The sequence below is a fragment of the Natator depressus genome, chromosome 10 (assembly GCF_965152275.1).
Source record: "Natator depressus isolate rNatDep1 chromosome 10, rNatDep2.hap1, whole genome shotgun sequence".
NCBI classification, from domain to species: domain Eukaryota; kingdom Metazoa; phylum Chordata; order Testudines; family Cheloniidae; genus Natator; species Natator depressus.
Genome location: NC_134243.1, coordinates 80,599,076 through 80,618,288, shown reverse-complemented (window position 1 = coordinate 80,618,288; position 19,213 = coordinate 80,599,076). Strand labels below are relative to the sequence as shown.

Genomic DNA, 19,213 nt, shown 5'->3' with positions numbered 1-19,213 from the left:
CTAGCTGTTAATTTTGATTATTTTCAGTGGAAATATTTTTTCGTTGGTTTCTGTGTGTTCGGTGAAATCGACATTTACCAATAAAAATCTAATCCTTCCATGCCTAGTTACAGTCCAAGTGCTGTTTGCATTTCTTATATAAAGATTCAGTATATTTCACTACAAGCAACACAAAAGACCATCAAAAATGCTGCATAAAAACCAGACGCGCTGCTGGGAAGCAAATATGCACTGTACTTACATCTCTGTCTCGGGAGCCGGGAAGCCCTCACTGGTGCCCTAATAACCAGAGGAGCTGGCAGCCCCCTCAGCACCAGGATGTCAGTACTATTCTTCTTTGTACAATGGAAAATGCACAGATCAGCCCTGTGCTAGAAATGTGGTAAGTAGCAGAATTGTTTGGGGCTGAGCTGGCATGTACACAGCAGCTCAGTGAGAGTAAGTGGGCTGACAGGTTTGCAAAAGAAACAAAACCAACCTGTTGACCTCCTAAGGGTAGGGCAACAGACGCACAGAAGCTCTGCGCAAGATATGCTTGCAGCAGCCACTTGGCCAGGCAGTACATACACATTAACGAGCTGTGGTGTGGCATGCAGCATGCTGGCTCAGGGTAAGGAAAGGCGGTTAAGCATGCATGCTGCTCTCTGGGATTAGGAGCAAATTAATTCTGACTCACGTTTTATTGGAAATAACTGAGTCCAAAATAATATCAGATTATGTTCTGGATTAAGTTTACTAAGACCTACAGGAAGCAGAACACAGGTACACAGTGTATAAATCCACAGGCCTCTTTAGTGTCCCAAGTCCAACCTTTCTGTGCCTCAGTTTCCCCACCTCTGAAATGGAGATAAAAACACATGCCTGCCTACCTTCAATGGTCTGGAAATCTTACATCGTTCGTATCATAGAGCTTTAAGAAATCAAATACTATAGAAACAGATGGTTATATTGGGCCCAATCCTGCCACATCTATACACGAATCATACCATACTTCTCACATAGTTCCACAGATTTCAGTGGAGCTAGTTGTGGAGTAAGGGACTATTCAGTGTGAGTAAGAGGGACAGAATATGTCCCATTGTGATCATAATTCAAACAGAGAGAACAGGGGAAAGAGCCCAGAATATCTCAAAAACTGGTCAAACAAACGGAAATCGTCCATTTTGAATTAAAATGTGCTTACGACAAACTCAGCTGCTGGGATCAACCAGAGCCTAAATTGTCCCTTTGCACGGAGGACAACATTTCCCAAGAACAGCAGGGAGGGAACACAAGGCAGCACACGGTCACAGTTCCCTTTTTGTAACATCCAAAGAGGTTACAAAACTGGGATTGCTTAAAAGTGTAATTATGGGCACGAAAGTGACTATGTGAAAATGGCACCTTCTTACTCCACAGACCGGCTCCCTGAGCTTTTGAGTCACAACAGCTTGCTCTATACCCCAGTCAGCCATGGAAGAGTGAGCTGGATTCTGTTCTAGGGCTGCCAACTCTGTATTCCAGTATCATCATCACCATGATTAATAATAATAAGCAGGAGTCACCTGCATTGGCCTGGGGTATTTCTTGCTGCTTTTCGCACAGCTCAGCAACTCCCGATCTTGTTGTACAGAGAAGAAAAAAAAAAAAGGGACGTCCCTTGTAATAAGGGACTGTTGGCAGCCCTAATTCTGACTCGTGCACCATCCACAGAATTGTTAGCTATGCACCAGCCTCAACATCCTTATCTGACAAATAGCACCGGCACACGAGCCAGAGAACCCAGCTTGCGTCTCAGAGCCTGCGTGGGGTCTGCAGAGCCAGCAGTTAGGGGACTAGGGGGGGAAATAATCCAAAACATCATTTTGGGTGGAAACTACGTCTACTTGTGCTTGAGCCTCTGAGCCACAATCGATATGACGTCTCCCATCACGGTTCCTCAGAGTAAAATCACACATTCCAGCCTCGATTCTGCTCCCGTGGAAGTAAATGGCAAAACTTCCTGTGACTTTAATGGGACAGGATCAGGCCCTTAAAAAAGATAAACATAAAATGCCAGAGAAGAGATGGATGGGGCAAAAAAGGGTGGGCAGGGTCATAGCTTCCCTCCCCACTGACCGGGGGACGGAGATAGCACACCAGAGGGGAGGAGAGTAATCAGTGCCATCGGAACAGATCATATGCCCAAAGTGCCCAGGGAAACTCTGGAAGAGCGGTACCTGCGTGCAAAGCAAGGTCCCTGGTACTTCTGCAGGGACTGTGCAGTTCTCCCCATGTAGCCCTCCATGCTCACAGCGTTGCTGGTTACGGTTCTTTTGACTAGTCAAAGTTACTGTATGCAAAACCAAACATATTCTTCTTCTTCTCTTTGATAAGGCCCCTATATTTACTTTAGCCCTCGCAGCCATGAGTAACATATTTCACAATATTTGACTATAACAGACTAAGAGCCTTGAATCACTGAAGTGTGATACAAGGTCATTACTTTAGTATTATTAAGTAGTTAAAAAGCTATATCGAGGCACAATGCATTATTCACAGATCACGAAGAGCAGAAATAATGGTCATTTTAAATCAGGCCTCATGAATATGCAACAATGTCCCATGTTTTAATCAAGGGGGGGGGAAAGAATCTTGACCTAAAATTTAAAATCTGGGCATGTTAACCCTCCCTTTTCCAGCTCCAGAATTTTAATCATGGCTTTTCCTTGGATGAGAATTACCTAGTGCTCTTATTGCTGCTTTTAAAACCTCTCTTTAACCTCAGACTGAAATATATAAGCCTGCATCGCATCTGTTCTGCAATCTCTTTTCAGCGTCATTTCCTTCAGTGGGCCTACAAAATTATCCACACAAGGCAGCAATTTCAAATACAATGCCAACAAAGTGCTAAGGACAGTGCAATAGACATTATTAGTATCAGCATGTACAATGCAAAAACAAAAAGCAATGTTCTTCATGGTCTTGCTGGCTCTGAATTTGTACAAGAAATCACACTGAAGATTAGCTAGCAAAGTATTCCAGACCTCTTGCTAAACACAACCTCTGTCATATTTATAAAAAGAAAAGGAGTACTTGTGACACCTTAGAGACTAACCAATTTATTTGAGCATAAGCTTTCATCCGGATGCATCTGATGAAGTGAGCTGTAGCTCACGAAAGCTTATGCTCAAATAAATTGGTTAGTCTCTAAGGTGCCACAAGTCCTCCTGTTCTTTTTGCGGATACAGACTAACACGGCTGCTACTCTGAAACCTGTCATATTTATGACATAGATCTAGTAAAATAATGATAAAACAGATCTATGCATACAACAAACAGTTCACATTCAGTTCCGTGCTGGTTGTGGGGTCATGCTGGTCAGTATTTCTGAACATTCAGGCGATCACTGGAGCTTTCAGAAAACTTTTCCCGAACCCTGGAGGTTTCGCACATTCATGCCAGCAGCACGTTTTTTGGCATTTGATGTTGTCCTGCTAAAAAGTTCGTCATCCACTCAGGGAGCAGAACCAAATGTCACATGACCAGCTGCACACTACAAATAGTCCAAATGCACAATTCACAAACAACCACCCATTGTTACAGGTATTCATAGAAACCATTTTGCGCTAATACTTACACCTTGGCCTGGACTAGCACAAACAACTGCTGACTGCACGCACAGCTACCAGGACTGGCTCCCACATGACTCAACACTCATATCAGAAAAGGCAAAACCCTCTGATTTCCAGCTGCGTGACTACAACACGACCAGCTTTGGTATCACGGAGCAACTGAAGAAGCTTGGTCAATCACAGCAGTGAACGCTCGCCTTTGCTATCAAGAATAAATGAAAAAAAATTCCAGACACACCAAATGCTCCACCAGTCAAACATTGAGAATGGGTGTGTCTCCAAGGTGCTTATTGTTAGTTTAGCATTGGGGAAGTACATGCAGGGCGGCAGATCTGTACCCAGGAAAGGCAACTGGAGTGGGTGTGGGGAAAGAATGCAGAATCCGGCCCATATGTGGTTAACGTTGCACACGCACCCTGCGCCGAAGCCACAGAAAAGCCTGACTGCTAAGAAATCAGTGCAGGTAGTTCCACTACATGGAAAAAGTAAGCATGCAAAAGCAGATGCCAGGCTGTAAATACGGCCCTGGAAGCAACAGTGGGCCTCGTGACACAACCTGTCAGGATCCTTGCCAAGTTACACAGTCACGTAAAGCAGTTTTTTCAAAACCCTAGGAAATGAATTTTCCAACTGGAGGTGAGTCACTGGTCCCAATAGACAGACAGATGTCTCTGGATGAAGTTCAGGCATGGGCCTCCTTTTGGTACAATCTGTAAACAGCTGATTTATTTGGATTAACAAACTCAATTAATCCCCCATGACACACACACCAACATTATACCACAACATCCTCTGGTTCTGGAACACGGTCCTGGAGAACAACAAAATGCTCTTCGGCTGCACAAAGTGGATGCATTTTTTTTCCCCATTGACCAGCAAATTGGCACAAAATACTGATTTACTAGGAAGCAAATTGATGGGTAAACACGTCATTAGTGAACTGGACATTTGGCCCACGTCTACTCCCAGAAAAGCCAGTGGGAACGCTGCCATTAACTTCACTCAGTGGGAGCAGGATTGGGGCCCAGCTTCGTAAACGCTTTATATTCTTGAGCCCCAAGTTATATCACCGAACAATGCGGAGAGCAAAGGAAAGCTGCTGGCTTTCTGCCCACTCCTTGCGGTCAGTGGGGACTGTATACCTCAAACCCATTTCCTGTACGTCTGTCTATGTTCGGCCATGCTCTCTTCTGACCATTTCCTGACCATTCATCAGGCCTCTGGGTTTTGAAACTGGGGGCGCCCCATGCCTTACAGGGAAGGGCGCAACGTCCCGGAAGCCATCATCTGTGCAATCACATTTTAATATCAGCAGACTGGACTCTCCCAGACATGGCTAAGAGAGCCCCCTAGGTAAAACATGCTCCAAGTCCTCTTCCATCTCATGCAGGTACGGGATAAATGACATTGCACAGTTACGCCGAATCTAGTCTGTGCCCTGGGATCTGATCAACATACGCACCATATTTCTGAACCGGATGATAACTACACTGAAAGGGACACGGAACAGCTGTTATCCATTCATTATTGTGGGGCAGTTCTCTGACCTGTGTCGTACAGGAGGTCAAACTAGATGATCACAACTGTCCCTTCTGGCCTTGAAATCTGTGGGTCCATCTGCACTGCAATAAAGAAACCCCGGCACCGAGTCTCAGAGTCAACTAACTCAGACTTCCGGGGCTCGGACTGCAGGGCTGAAAACAGCAGGGCAGACGGTAAGGCTCAGGCAGCAGCCCGGCCCCTAAGACCCTCTCTCCTTGGGGAGTCTCAGAGCCCTGGCTCCAATCCAAGCGCCTACACTATTGTTAGCCTTGCAGGCTGAGCCCAAGCGAATTGGCCCAAAGTGGTGCCGCGGGGTTTTGGGGTTTTTTTGCTGCGTAGACAGACCCTATGAATCGATTAATCTGCTCAAGTTGTAGGTAGCTCTCTGATGCTACTTTTCCCCTATCTGAAAATTTAGGTGTAAGAGTTATGCAACCTACTTCCATCTACTCTACCACGGCCAATCAAACAAGCTGGAAAGAATAAAACCAGCTGCTGTATCATGATAAACTAACTAAACACTTGCAAATGACTCCTGGCTTTTTTTTTTTTTTTTTTTTTTTTTTTTTTAAAACACAATAGTTGACACAAACCCATCCAATAATTCAGGGCAGCGATTCCCAGTTACTAAAGCTGGCTCACGAATGGAGCAGCAGCAGGTTTTCATGCTGCACTGCCAAGAATTAATAGATTTATAATAGACTGCTCGATCCAGCTCAGCTGGTAACAGAAAGAGTCCCCACTGGCTTCAGTGGGAGTTCTAGATCTAGGTGTCTGTATAGCCCTTACCGCTGTAGTAGCTGAGGAACTCAGTCATGAATGGATTGTTTTCCTTACACGTTCTTGTAAGGCAGGGAGGAATTATCCTCCTTTTCCAAAGGGGAAACTGAGGCACAAAGAAAATTAAGTGACATGCCCAACATCACACAAACTGTATGGGTAAGCTGAGAAGGGAACGCTGGTCTTCTGAGTCCCAGTCCAGTGCATTATCCACTAGACCCTCTTTTCTACCCTGGGATCTACTGAGCCCTTTTAAAGATCCTATATCTAGGGTCTAGTCATGTGCCTGACAGTTCATATTTCCAAATCAACTGTACACACACACACACACACACACATGCGCGTGTGGGGAGAGAGCGAGGTAGTATCTCATGTAACCAGAAGAGGCTGTGAAGGGCATCAAGGTCATGCCTTGTGCACTAGAAACTGGTATAACAAGTTTCGATCCAGTGGAAATTTACCAGTTAAACATAGTTTTCAGATGTCGGTAAAAAACTTTTGGCACAACCTTAGTGACAGTTTTTGCAAAAGCAATGCTGTAGTCAAACTAAGACTCAAAAGAAAACCGTGTTAGCAGGAAGTTCTAGATACTTGTAAAATAGGAAAATGGGAGTTTAGGCTCTCTCTTTCCTCGGGTCATTAGCCGTTTCCTCTGGGGAAACTGCAGAACAGTCCCAGGATTGCCACACTTTAAAAACCTCCCAGTGCTATGACCTTCAGGTTACAGCCCTCTACAGACACAATACAAATTCAGTGGCTGTGGGGAAATATAGCTTTCAACCCATGTTCTGGGGCATCTGGGATGGCTTATTGATACGGGAATGAAACGGTATCTGTACGTCATAATTGCTCAGATAGCGTCACAGCATTATCTGGGCAATCTTTCATTATGCTTAGATCTACTATGTCAACTTGAGAGAGCGAGAGGGAGAGAGCGCGAGCGCTTTTATTCCATGAATCCGTTCACATTAACTCTGCACCTTTAAACTTAAAGACTCTTTGATGTGGTGCAGCTTCTTTTGTGCCCCATTGCTGGCAAAATCTGCCCCGAAAAAGGCAACTGAACCAGCCCTGGAGGGATCGTCTCCAGTGCCGAGATGACCCTCCAGTACTGTAGATCTGGCCGAGGGTCCCTTATGCTATTCCTCCCCCTCAGGCCTGCAGAACAGGCTCCTGGCGGAGGGGCAGGGGCAGCAGCCACATGGCGAGGGCTGGGGCTGTGCAGCCCGGGAGCTGCCGACAGGGGTGCTCTGGGGTACATGGCGCTGCGCAAGGGCGGGGGCAGCGGCCAGGTGTGTGTTGCGGTAGGGGTAGAGTTGCCAAGCCTCCAGGATCGTCCTGGAGTCTCCAGGAATTAAAGATGAATCTTTAATTAAAGATTATGTCATGTGATGAAATCAACAGGAATTTGTCCAACCAAAGCTGGCAATCCTAGCTGGCAGAGCAGCAGGCACTGGCTGTCACAGGCTCCCCATGGCCAGTACGGAGCCAGCGAGGCGGGGGCAGCTCCAGCTGGACAGATCAGTCAGTTGGAGCCACATGCTGGGGGCCGGGGCCTGGGACAAAGCCCGGGAGCAGGCACCGCTCACGCCCAGCTGCGGGCCAGGAGGGAAGGGGGCTGGGAGACAAAGAGGGAAGCGCAGACACAGGGGCAAACACCCACAGACAGACAGACAGACAGACAGACAAAGGGGGAACCAGACAGACAGATACAGGGAAAGAGACAGACGGAGACAGACGAGCTGGGCTGAGACAGGCAAGGACACAAACACGGCCCCCGCCCCCAGAGACTTGGGAAGAAGAAGAATTAATGATAAAAACATTCCAAAATCCCAGGGGCTGATTTCAGGGGTTCCTCCCCACCCAGAGCTGCCAGGGACTCGGCTGGGATGGTTTGTGGGGAGAAGGCAGTCTCCAGCATGAACAAGGGGGCCAGAACCTGGCCTGAAAGGCCTTTTTGGAGCATCTGCCCAGCTTCCAAAAAATAAAGCCTGGCTGGATGGTATCATTATGGTTTGGAGTTTTTTAATGGAAAAGGAGGGAAGGAAGGAGGGGTGTGGCTTTGGGGGGGGGGGGAAGGGGGGCTCTGAAGAACATAGAAATTACCAGATTGTCAACTCAAGGGTCCTTTTCATCCAGAATCTTGCCGCTGCCAGTGGCCAGCACCAGATGCTTCAGAGAAAGGTACAAGTTCGGGGGCAGCTTGCCCCCAAGGAAAGTTGCCTCTAACCCACAACACAGTAGCATTTTTAAAGTGCAAACATACAGCCTCCCAATACCGAGTGGCACGGAGAACATTCCCTGTGATTTTTATAGACCCACATGTGATTGCGTGACCTGTGCCTGACTGTTCCAACATCATCTAAGCTCTTTCTGTCTGCTCGTGCTGCTGTGGGAGCTGGGTCTCGCTTTACATTTGCGGGCATCAGGCTGTAAGTCGTATTTAAAAGAGCGCACACAAATTATGCAGCAGCACCGAATACACGTGCACTTGCATTAAGTGGCTGCAAACGAGAGGCCTCCACTGGGGCACATCGGACATAAGGGCATTGCCATAGCTGCTACTGCGTGAGCAGAGGAAAACACAGGCCAGAGCAACAGATCTCCAGCTACACTGTGGAATATGGGGCTGGACGGCGCTCAGATACCACGGCCATGAGTGTGGGGTCAGAGCCGATACAGAACAGGATAGAAGGCAGCAATCAGAGTGAAAACCAGAACTGTAGCTACGAGTCATCAGTGTAAGAAATCCCGAGGACCTCCGGGAACAGAGCAGTAGGGAGGGAAGCATCAATGAATGTCATTGACAAAAGGGGATTTTTTTTTCTGAGATGGAGCCAAACAAAAAGCAGCACAGCTGGTGCTCCCATCTCTCCAGGTGATGATGCAATTGAAAGTAGGAGACCTGGGATCCCCATTGTCTTAACATATGGCTGAAGCACTTGAGAACACAGTGAGTCCTCCCCGTCCCCCACAGTTTATCCACCAAGTACTCACCTGTTAGGGATAGTCTGTGTTTAATATGTCTCCAGGCTGTGTTTTACTTACAGCCAGCTAGCAAGAGGCAGGGGCAGTTGTTCCCGTAGACAGTCTCCAAGAAAAGGAAAACTTTTACCATGGACAAACTTCTGCCCTCAGAATGACTCTACTGGGTGCTGCAAGGAAGTACGTTGAGGACACACATGGGCCTGTGTATACATTCATATCAGCAGATACTTGGGTTACAACCACTTGAGGGTGCTGAAGTACCAAACCCATCCACGCAGACTCGTAAAGCATGGAAATAGCAGGTGGAGACTGACTACTTACCAGCTCTTAGCACCCTCACATCCTGGTAACCACAGGACATTGACAGATTCCAAACCTCTGCAAGGATGTGCCTTCCATCTCCAACCTATAAACATACACAGCAAATTCCTACTGCTCCCACCGACACAAAGCCATCCTAAATTATATCAATATACATGTTACAGACAGATGTGCTTTAGGTGTTCTTTGCAGAGGTAAGGTTTCATATGCATTTTCAGTTGCTTAACTTCAGGCTGAAATTTTCCATGTTTGGTCTCTGCTTCTGGTTGGATCTTTGGGAAAAATTTGGGCCAAAACTCTTCAGCTGATTTTGAGAATGAGATTAATGAAATATATAAAAAGAACAGGAGTACTTGTGGCACCTTAGAGACTAACCAATTTATTTGAGCATAAGCTTTTGTGAGCTAAGCTGCATCCGATGAAGTGAGCTGTAGCTCATGAAAGCTTATGCTCAAATAAATTGGTTAGTCTCTAAGGTGCCACAAATACTCCTGTTCTTTTTGCAAATACAGACTAACACGGCTGCTACTCTGAAACCTATCTATAGATGTCACTGTTGCTCCTTCTATGCGTGTGTGGACTACAGGGTTATTTGCAAAAGCGCCTAACAGACTCAGAAGCACAAGACCTAGCAAAAGTCAGTCGGACATGTGCTCCCAACCCCCTTTGGCACTTTTGACAATCTCCCTTTAGATACTCGATACACACACAAAATCTTCATTTAGTGACAGGTAGGGACACACCACACCAACGCAGACCCTGAACAGGGAAAAGTCCCCAGAATTCCTTGCTGCTTTCACATTGCCTGTAACAGCCCTGTGGATCATACCCTTCAGGGTACTTTCATGTCCACCTCCGACATAGCAATGGGTACTCCAGCTTCAGCGAACTCTGTCTCGTGCAAAACCCTAACAGCAGCCTCAGACCCTCTTGTACCAACAGATCAGCACAGCTGCCCCTCATTCCTTGCATCATCGTTCCATGCAGTAACACTGCTGAGGTCACCGTGGCATGAGTTTGATGAAGGTGGTTGTGACCATCAGGGTCCAGAGGCCCCAAGGGGAGACCAGAAGGTTTAAACTCGGAAAAGCAAGCTGTTAAACCAACTGATTGCATCTGATGTTATTTTACTGTAAGGACATATTGAGTAAGATCTTTTATAAAAGCTTGTAATGCACCAAACTTAAAAATCATTACGGGGGCCCTATACACCTGATAGTTATGAAGGGCAGGGGCTGTATACGAGGAAATTTGTAACTGCGATGCAACTTCAGCATCACACCACAAGAGGACACTGAAGAAATCAGGCAGGGAGGGGCTACACCCCCAACCACAGGAGACTGGCTTCAAACACCATTGTCCAGCCAGAGGAACCATGGAAGGAAACGGAAACCAAGAAAGGAGGAGGTTTTCCCCACTTTGACTATCTGGAGTGAATGAAGAAAAAACAAACTGCAAACCCTTTTAAATGGGAGGGGTTTGAACTGAAGACCAGACCAAATTTGGGGGCTAGTCCCAGGGCAGGAGTCTGTCCGTGGGCACTGGATCTCTCCTATCGCTAGGGGTTACATGGGGAAGCTATTTTAAGGCAGGTTTCAGAGTAACAGCCGTGTTAGTCTGTATTCGCAAAAAGAAAAGGAGTACTTGTGGCACCTTAGAGACTAACCAATTTATTTGAGCATGAGCTTTCGTGAGCTACAGCTCACTTCATCGGATGCATACTGTGGAAACTGCAGAAGACATTATATACACAGACACCATGAAACAATACCTCCTCCCACCCCACTCTCCTGCTGGTAATAGCTTATCTAAAGTGGTCATCAAGCTGGGCCATTTCCAGCACAAATCCAGGTTTTCTCACCCTCCGCTCCCCCACACACAAACTCACTCTCCTGCTGGTAATAGCCCATCCAAAGTGACCACTCTCTTCACAGTGTGTATGATAATTAAGGTGGGCCATTTCCTGCACAAATCCAGGTTCTCTCACCCCCTCACCCCCCTCCAAAAACCACACACACAAACTAACTCTCCTGCTGGTAATAGCCTATCCAAAGTGACCACTCTCCTTACAACCTGCATGAAAATCAAGGTGGGCCATTTCCAGCACAAATACAGGTTTTCTCACCCCTCCCCCCTTTTCCCAAAAAAACCACACACACAAACTCACTCTCCTGCTGGTAATAGCTTATCCAAAGTGACCACTTCTCCCTACAATTTTAAGGCAACAGGTAACTGATTGGAAAAGAGATTTTATCTAATATGGAAATGTAACGCCTGAGGTGGTGTCTTTACGTTCATTGTCTGTGTGACTTGTGTTTTGGTTGCTCTCCCCAGGCTATTCAGTCTTTGAATCTGTGGTTTTACCATATGTTTAGTTTTATTGCGAGCAGGTCCCTGGTGTGCAAACGGTGTGGAGTGGGTGTGCCAAAGTGAGCTGGTAACTGGGGGGGCTGGTTTCACACCTTCAGGAGTGCTAAATCACAGGGGACTGGTCTGAGTGTCTGGTCATTAAGAATTTGGGGAGGACGGATTAGGGAAGACCCGGGCCTGGAAGGGATGTTGGTGTCAGCCTGTTTAAGCTGGTGAGAGCTAGGGTGAGACTGGTGGTCTGGCTGCTGGTGTCGAGGATCTGAACCACAGCCGCACAGCACACAGGCCCCCCCCTAAGTTGCAGGGCAGGCAACAGGCCCCCTTACTGCTCTGGGTGGATCCAAAATGTCACAGTGGTAAAAACCCTTGTCATCTAACCCTGCGTGGATCCGGTCTAGACAACATGGCGGTGCAAATACCACAGGCTGCTGGCACTTTGTCCATCAGGAAGCTTCCACTGACTTCAGTGGAAGATGGATCAGGCCAATTACTATTTCTTGTAACAGAGCTCAGAGCCCCATTGAGCGAGGCACAATACCAACACGTAATATGAAACAGATCCTGCCCTGCAGGCTCTCAGTATAAATAGACAAGGCAGACAAAGTAGGAGAAAGGGATTATGATCATCCTCCATTTTATAGCTGGATAACAGGGCACAGTAAAATTAAGTGAGATATAGAAGTATTTCATGTTTGTTTTAATTGAATCACCACACTCCATAAACTCTCCCTTGCATACACTACATGAGTACAGTAGATTTCTCCCGGGCTATTAATAGTAATTCAGTGTGTTGCTATGTATTTCTCTAATTCAACTAGTTTTTTTAAATATTGCAAATGGATTTTAATGCATTTGACTCGGCCTGTATCTAACTTCTGTCAATTTCTCCTTATTACCACTTACTTAACTGACCAGCTACTTCAAAAATATTTTTTGCCACAGAGTATCCATTCAGGTTAACCAGTTTGCTAATTTAATCCAGTAAATAACATCTGAATGGAGCTTCCAATAGAATTCAATTAGGTATAACCTCAGTGCACATCAGTTTTGATCAATTTGCCTCAATTCATGGCAACCAATTACCGTAAAGAGAGGTGAAATAAAACAACAACAATTAACTTGTTCCCCTGTTTACCAATTGATCCCTTCTCACTGAAAAAGCCCAAGAGCCCTGTGTGACTATACCACGCATTAGCGGTTATCACTGCTGGTGCTTTGACTTTGTAAGAGATTTCTTCTTCGTAGACCGCCCAGCACTTTCCAAGGTGGGCAGCGTTATCTCCAGCATCTAGAGGGGGACCACGGCGGTGCAGAGGGGAAGAAACTTGCCTGCAGTTGCGCAGTGACTCAGTGACTGACTGCAGCCAGGCTGGAGATGTAATTCCAGCTCAGGCACGTGTCCCCAGGCGAGCCTGGATCGACTCGGCACGCTAACATTAGCGATGCAGCCACTAGCTGCCCCGAGTGCAATCCCACCCAGCATGCCAACTGTGCACTGCGCTCAGCCAGCCGCCACGGCAAGTCTTCATCGTCAGCAGGCTAGCTCGAAGCTGGAAGTGACACCTCCAGTGTAGAGCTAGCCAGAGTCAGCAACAGAACCTCTGCCTCCTGACGCCCTGTCCCCCTCGAGGTCGCACGGCCACATTAAGTGGAGGCCGTGTGCCTTCTGAAACGCAGAGCTACTCTCTGAGAGAACAACTCTCCTCCGGGAAGGGCCCGACTCCACCAGTCCTCCCGCTCCCTGCTGCATGCAGGACTCCAGCAAAGCCCCTGGGAGTTCAGGGCACTCAGGGTTTGCAGGAGCAGCCTCAAAGCGAGGAGAAACAATGAGGCGTCCTTGTGGCACCTTAGAGACTAACAAGCTACTGTCATGCCACCAGCACAGCTTCCTCCGTCAGAGTTGTCTCCTGCTCCAGCTCAGCTCGCTGGACTGCCACGTGCTGGATCCAAAGCCCACGGAAGTTAGGAGTCTGTCCATTGACTTCAGTGGGTTTTGGATCAGAACCTCTGCCAGCTACGTTTTAACCCCCACCTAAATGAACACAATTACTGTATTGTCTCCCCATCCTTTGCTCTTCCTTCCTGTCCGTAAGTGCTAATTGCTGGGAGCCCTCACATTCCTGGCATGCTGGGTTCTGGCTTAGGGTTTAAGCAGAGATGGGGTAATTTTCAATGGGAGTGACCATGCCTTCTTCCTCATTTTATTCCAGGAGATTCTAGGCATAAGGAATTAATGCAGGGAGTGGAATAAGCAGCCAACATCTATGCAAACACATGCATATGTAAGTAAATTTATGCACATCTGTATCGGGTTTTTTATTTGCAAGTATAGATGGGTATGGATTCTGCCCTCAACCAAGCAGGGCATGCACCATCGTAGTCTTCTTGATGAACGTAGAAAATATAAGCTCTTTGGAGCAGGGATTGTATTCATAGATTTTAGTACATCAACTAGCACAATGGGGCCCTGCCTCCTGATTGGAATCCTTTGAATGCTACCATAATACCAATCCATTCATAAATCCTGATACCATCATAACCGCTGTGCTTCTTTCTCCTCCCCCGGCTAAGTTCAGCTGTTTTGGAGAGTTAGCTAGCTGGATCATTCAGCTGATAACGACATCTATTCTCATGTTCACAGACCAGTAATAAGTGTTGCACAGTCTTGGTCCCTGTGTGAGTTCACCAGAAATGCCTGTTTTGAATCAGACGAATATCACCACAGCATGGGCAACTTTTTGTAAACTATCCAGTTATCGTTCAAAAACCATCCTCAAACCCACCCTGAATAAGACAAAACAAGGAGGGCAGGAAGAACATGCAATTGAGTGTGGATATGGGCTACTTGAAAAGGAGACGTCAAGAAAATGGAGGTTTAGATTTCACTGCTCCCGTTCGCTCCTCTGAGGACTTGTTGGTGGCAACTCAAACATCCCACTAGCCACAAATCAGACAAGCTCCCGAGTTATAAATTGTGTATGAAAATGCTCTTCAGAGCCTCTTCTAAATATTCTAGCGTCATAGGGGAGTCACTAAAGGAGAAGTGAAAGGATGACTAGCTTAATATTTAATTTAGCCCTAAGCCAGTATCTTTAATAAGAACATAAGAATGGCTATACTGGGTCAGACAAAAGATCCATCCAGCCCAGTATCCAGTCTACCGACAGTGGCCAATGCCAGGTGCCCCAGAGGGAGGGAACTTAACAGGTAATGATCTAGTGATCTCTCTCCTGCCATCCATCTCCACCCTCTGACAAACAGAGGCTAGGGACACCATTCCTTACCCATCCTGGCTAATAGCCATTAATGGACTTAACCTCCGTGAATGTATCCAGTTCTCCTTTTAAACCCTGTTATAGCCCTAGCCTTCACAACCTCCTCAGGCAGGGAGTTCCACAGGCTGACTGCGCTGAGTGAAGAAGAACTTCCTTTGATTTGTTTAAACCTGCTACCCATTAATTTCATTTGATGGCCCCTAGTTCTTATATTATGGGAACAAGTAAATAACTCTTCCTTGTTCGCTTTCTCCACACCACTCATGATTTTATATACCTCGATCATATCCCCCCACCCTTAGTCTCCTCTTTTCCAAGCTGAAAAGTCCTAGCCTCTTTAATCTCTCCTCCTATGGGACCCATTCCAAACCCCTAATCATTTTAGTTGCCCTTTTCTGAACCTTTTCTAATGCCAATATATCTTTTTTGAGATAAGGGGACCACTGCAGTACGCAGTATTCAAGATGTGGGCATACCATGGATTTATATAAGGGCAATAAGATATTCTCAGTCTTATTCTCTATCCCTTTTTTAATGATTCTTAACATCCCATTTGCTTTTTTGACTGCCACTGCACACTGCGTGGATGTCTTTAGAGAACTATCCACGATGACTCCAAGATCTTTCTCCTGATTAGTTTTAGCTAAATTAGCCCCCCATCATATTGTATGTATAGTTGGGGTTATTTTTTCCAATGTGCATTACTTTACATTTATCCACATTAAATTTCATTTGCCATTTTGTTGCCCAATCACTTAGTTTTGTGAGATCTTTTTGAAGTTCTTCACAGTCTGCTTTGGTCTTAACTATCTTGAGCAGGTTAGTATTTTCTGCAAACTTTGACACCTGACTGTTTACCCCTTTCTCCAGATCATTTATGAACAGGTTGAATAGGATTGGTCCTAAGACTGACCCTTGGGGAACACCACTAGTTACCCCCTCTCCATTCTGAAAATTTACTATTTATTCCTACCCTTTGTTCCCTGTCTTTTAACCAGTTCTCAGTCCATGAAAGGATCGTCCCTCTTATCCCATGACAACTTAATTTACGTAAGAGCCTGTGGTGAGGGACCTTGTCAAAGGCTTTCTGGAAATCTAAGTACACTGTGTCCACTGGATCCCCCTTGTCCATATGTTTGTTGACCCCTGCAAAGAACTCTAATAGATTAGTAAGACATGATCTCCCCTTACAGAAACCATGTTGACTTTTGCACAACAATTTATGTTCTTCTATGTGTCTGACAATTTTCTTCTTTACTATCATTTCAACTAATTTGCCTGGTACAGACGTTAGACTTACTGGTCTGTAATTGCCAGGATCACCTCTAGAGCCCTTCTTAAATATTGGCGCTACATTAGCTATCTTCCAGTCATTGGGTACAGTAGCTGATTTAAAGGACAGGTTACAAACCATATTTAATAGTTCCGCAATCTCACATTTGAGTTCTTTCAGAACTCTTGGGTGAATGCCATTTGGTCCCTGGTGACTTGTTACTGTTAAGTTTCTCAATTAATTCCAAAACCTCCTCTAGTGATACTTCAATCTGTGACAATTCCTCAGATTTGTCACCTACAAAATAATGTACATTTAATTCTTTGCCTTATTATTCAGAGTCTAACCTGACCTACTGGGCTTCATAGAATCATGGAAATGTCAGGCTGGAAGGGACCTGGAAGAGTTAACAAGTCCAGCTGCCTGAGCTGAGGCAGGACCAAGTTAACCTAAACCATCCCTGGGGAGGTGTTTGTCCAGTCTGTTCTTAAAAGCCTCCAATAATGGGGATTCCACAACCCCCCTTGTAAGCCTATTCCAGAGCTTAATTACTCTTATAGTTGGAAAGTTTTTCCTAATATCTAACAAATCTTTCTTGTTGCATATTAAGCCACTATTTCTTGTCTTACCTTCGGTGCACATGGAGAACAATTTGTCACTGTCCTCTTTCTAACAGCCCTTAACGTACGTGCCGGCTGTTCTCAGGTTCCCCTCAGTCTTCTTTTCTGAAGACTAAACATGCAGAGGGTTTTTTTTAGCCTTTCCTCATACATCAGATTTTCTAAACCTTGATCATTTTGGTTGCTCTCCTCTGGACTCTCTCCAGTTTATCCACATCCTTCCCAAAGTGTGACACCTAGAAACAGACACAGCGCTCCAGCTGAGGCCTCACCAGTGCTGAGTAGAGCAGGACAATCACCTCCCCTGTCTAACATACCACACTGCTGTTAATACCTCCCTAGAATAATATTAGCCTTTTTTGAAGCTGCATCAGAGGGTTGACTAATATTCAGTTTGTGATCCACCATAATATCATATGATCCTTTCCTGCAGTACCCACCACCCAGCCAGTTATTCCCCATTCTGCAGCTGTGCACCATAAGCTCAACTTAGGGTTTGATCCAGCACCCATTAAGGTCAATGGAAAGACTCTTATTGACTTCAGTGGTGCAGGATCAATCCCTTTCGCCCCAGTCCTGAAAAGACTCATGAATGTGCTTAACTTTAATCAGAACACTTAAAAGGCTTAAACTTAACGGGGGCTATTCTCAATGCATAAAATTAAGCACGTGCATAGGTCTTTGCAGGACTGGGGCCTTGCACTGCAAACTCTATGGAGACTATAAGCTCTTTTGGACAGGGACGGACTTCGTTATGTGCATGTGCAGCACCTAGGCCCATGGAGACCTGAGCCTTGAAGTGAGACTTGTAAGTGCTACCACAATACAAGTATCCAATGGGAACAATGTAGAGGATTGAGACTGTGGAATATAAAAGGTTTCAGAGTAGCAGCCGTGTCAGTCTGTATTCGCAAAAAGAAAAGGAGTACTTGTGGCACCTTAGAGACTAACCAATTTATTTGAGCATGAGCTTTCATGAGCTACAGCTCACTTCATCGGATGCATACTGTGGAAATTGCAGAATACATTATTATATACACAGACACCATGAAACAATACCTCCTCCCACCCCACTCTCCTGCTGGTAATAGCTTATCTAAAGTGATCATCAAGCTGGGCCATTTCCAGCACAAATCCAGGTTTTCTCACCCTCCGCTCCCCCACACACAAACTCACTCTCCTGCTGGTAATAGCCCACCCAAAGTGACCACTCTCTTCACAATGTGTATGATAATCAAGGTGGGCCATTTCCTGCAGGAATCCAGGTTCTCTCACCCCCTCACCCCCCTCCAAAAACCACACACACAAACTCTCCTTACAACCTGCATGAAAATCAAGGTGGGCCATTTCCAGCACAAATACAGGTTTTTTCACCCCTCCACCCCCATACACACACAAACTCACTCTCCTGCTGGTAACAGCCTATCCAAAGTGACCACTCTCCTTACAACGTGCATGAAAATCAAGGTGGGCCACTTCCAGCATAAATCTAAGTTTAACCAGAAGGCCGGGGGGGGGGGGGGGGAAGGAAAAAACAAGGGGAAATTTCCTGCTGGAAGAGGCCCACCTTGATTGTCATGCACATTGTGGGGAGAGTGGTCAGTTTGGATGAGCTATTGCCAGCAGGAGAGTGAGTTTGTGTGGGGGGCGGGGGTGTGTGAGAAAACCTGGATTTGTGCTGGAAATGACCCACCTTGATTTTCATGCACGTTGTAAGGAGAGTTTGTGTGTGTGGTTTTTGGAGGGGGGTGAGAGAACCTGGATTCCTGCAGGAAATGGCCCACCTTGATTATCATACACATTGTGAAGAGAGTGGTCACTTTGGATGGGCTATTACCAGCAAGAGAGTGAGTTTGTCTGTGGGGGGGGGTGGAGGGTGAGAAAACCTGGATTTGTGCTGGAAATGGCCCAGCTTGATGATCACTTTAGATAAGCTATTACCAGCAGGAGAGTGGGGTGGGAGGAGGTATTGTTTCATGGTGTCTGTGTATATAATAATGTCTTCTGCAATTTCCACAGTATGCATCCGATGAAGTGAGCTGTAGCTCACGAAAGCTTATGCTCAAATAAATTGGTTAGTCTCTAAGGTGCCACAAGTACTCCTTTTCTTTTTGGAATATAAAAGCAACTTTTTATTGTAAGAAGTTGTTCCCGCCCCATAAAAGGGAGTCATCTACTAGCCCGTTAGTTGTCGTGACCCAGAACTGTTGTAAACAAAGGTAGTCACTTGTACCATAACCTGTTTTCATGTAAAAGAACCACACAAAACATTAGCAAGTCTTCTAGTTCACTATGAATCGAACTTGCAGAACTGGAAAATGTCAACAGGTAACAAAAGGCGAAGCGGTTTCTTGCTTTAGGTATTGAAATGCTGACCAAACCCCAGTAGAGCAAAACATGTGGGCAGGTGCTTTACTTCAGTGGGACTTACAGTTATATATTTAACAGCTT

General features: G+C 46.0%; 1 protein-coding gene across 3 annotated transcripts in view; it reads right to left on the bottom strand.

Moving 5' to 3' along the window:
• The window catches only part of PAQR5 (progestin and adipoQ receptor family member 5), a 38,904-nt gene extending 30,738 nt beyond the window's left edge, over positions 1 to 8,166 (bottom strand). For 2 of the 3 annotated variants that reach the window (XM_074966637.1, XM_074966639.1), the window contains exon 1: positions 242 to 523. The gene's annotated coding sequence lies outside the window, so the exon portion shown is untranslated. Of the gene's footprint in view, positions 1 to 241; positions 524 to 8,021 lie in introns of those variants that run through there. The other variant, XM_074966638.1, reaches the window with a different exon arrangement.
• Between the last annotated feature and the right edge of the window lie 11,047 nt (positions 8,167 to 19,213).